Here is a 2,196-nt window from a genome sequence, read left to right as displayed (position 1 = left end):
AACATTGGGAAGATTATAACTAAAGAGTGACCAAAAAACATTCATAATGATACTCTCCCATTTACACCTTAATGTGAATCTGGAAAGTTAATACAATAACACAGTTTATGGTACAAACATTATTTATGAACAGGAATGTCAACACAATGTAATGCCGCAACTGAACCTTTTGATGAGCATTACATGTCACTTAACAAGTCTAACACTTTAAGAACAGCCCTGTGAAATTTTGTCTACAATGAAAGGAGGTCATTTTTCAGTCTTTGAACCTTGACAGAAAGGTTTCCTGGATCCAGCTCCATGAACACTTTTTGAAATGCTTCAAATGTGCATTTGAAATTCTTGGGGTATTTCAGATCCAGAGCATAGCACAGTCCCAAAAGATAGCAACAGGCTTTGCTCAGATTCCCAAGTTTGCCCAGAACAGTAACGCCTTCAATAACAATACCCACATCAGTAGGTTCGCTGACCTGTCTTGATTCTGCAGCAGGTAAATCTTCATCACCTCCTCAGCCAAAGCCTCTTCAACAAAGACAGCATCAGCACCGTCCTTTAAAAAGAGAAACAACTGTTTTAAGCTCACATATTTCCAAACATTGAAACAAAAAGTTTCATTTGTATGACATCACCGGTACTCATAATATGTGGACACTGTGCTCCAAAATCTTTGAGCAAATGCTATTCTTTTGTATGCTTTGAAGTGTTTTTTTTTTTCTTTAGAACAGTATCTTAAAACTTTTCTATGATCTCACAAGCTAAAATAAACTACTAATATTCCTAAAACAGATTTATTGCACCAACCTCAAAGGTTTTGATTAAGGCACTTGGATCCTCTCCCAGATGGTCAATGAGACATCTGATGATGACTTCTCGTTTTTTCTCGATGGAATTTCCACTCTGTAAAACAGGAAGTCTCAACTGAGGCAAAATTTGCACATTTAAAACATGACTTACCATTTCTAGCTTAAACATAACTATTTTTTTTCTGTTGTTGACCTGTTTTCACACCCACCATCAAGGCAAGAACACCTGTGGAGCTAAAATATTGAACAGAAACCTAAGAAAAGCCGTTTTTAGTGGAAGGGCCTCTTCAATGCTGTGTTGGAACGTTTTTGTGGTTAGAAAATGCAATCTTCCTTACCTGAAGCAGAAGGTTTAACTGTGCCCTGTGGCGTTGTCCAGCAGCACCTTTCTTGGCTTGAAACAAGGACAGGAGTTTGGATGAATACAAGTGCAACGATGACATGAACTTTGGTTCAAGGTTCAGGGTCGTGATCCTATGAAACTCTGCACTGACCTGGATGGGAGAGGACAAAAAACCAAGGACAAAAAATCTGAAGGCCAAAATTCTGATTCAATCAAAAATAATAATCTTTAAGTGGAACTACCATTTTTTGCAACCTGGACCTTATTTTCTAACATGCAAAAGATTAATTTACTCATCCAGACATAAATCCATATAAGTGGAGTTGTTTCTGTCTCATATCTTGAAGCAAAGGGACCATCAGGACTAAGGGCTGCACATAAAGGACTACAGTGACATATTTTTTCAGCCAATTCACTGACAAAAGACTGATCAATATTACAGTTATTCTTAATAAGAATATCACTTATTGACTTTGGAATATACTGAAGTGATAATGTGCAGATATAACTGAGCTGTTCCACCAAGTCATCCACACATTTACCAGAAACATTATAGATGCTTTCCAGTTTTAACAAGAGCACACCAATATTTTTCAAAATTTCATTTGTTGTTTCCCTTTCACAACCAAGTTCAATGGTGACATCCAAGTCCTCGTGATCTTCTAATTCCAGTGCTGGTAAGAAGATTTCATTAGATGTACTGACAGTTTGCTTTGAAATCAAGTTAGTTTTAAAGTGCTTCCATGAACAAAATCTGTGATTTCGACTTCTGTGAGTCGCATAAGTCCCACAAATGTTTGTCTTAAACTCACAACCATCAAAAACACACTCTATGGTTTCATGGCTTTTCAAATGGGAATTTATATGTTGAAAATAGTCTTTTGTGTTTGGGTAAAAAGAGTCACAGATTTTACATCTAATAGTTGGAAGGACCTCACACTCTTCCGTTTCATGCGAACTGTGAGACCTAGACAAGTGTGAGCGTAAGGCACCCCATGTCTTAAAAGAGCAAGGACAATTCAAATGAAGACAGGGTATGGAATAGCCATG

General features: G+C 37.2%; 1 pseudogene; it reads right to left on the bottom strand.

Annotated features, from left to right (window-relative positions):
- Positions 1-233: 233 nt before the first annotated feature.
- On the bottom strand, positions 234-1,391 carry LOC146618748 (uncharacterized; annotated as a pseudogene).
- Positions 1,392-2,196: the final 805 nt, after the last annotated feature.

Source organism: Diplotaxodon limnothrissa, linkage group LG14, assembly GCF_057381915.1.
Source record: "Diplotaxodon limnothrissa isolate DT_005_m linkage group LG14, D_limnothrissa_male_GT1.1, whole genome shotgun sequence".
In the NCBI taxonomy this organism is placed as follows: Eukaryota; Metazoa; Chordata; class Actinopteri; order Cichliformes; family Cichlidae; genus Diplotaxodon; species Diplotaxodon limnothrissa.
This window is presented reverse-complemented; position numbering and strand designations above follow the sequence as displayed.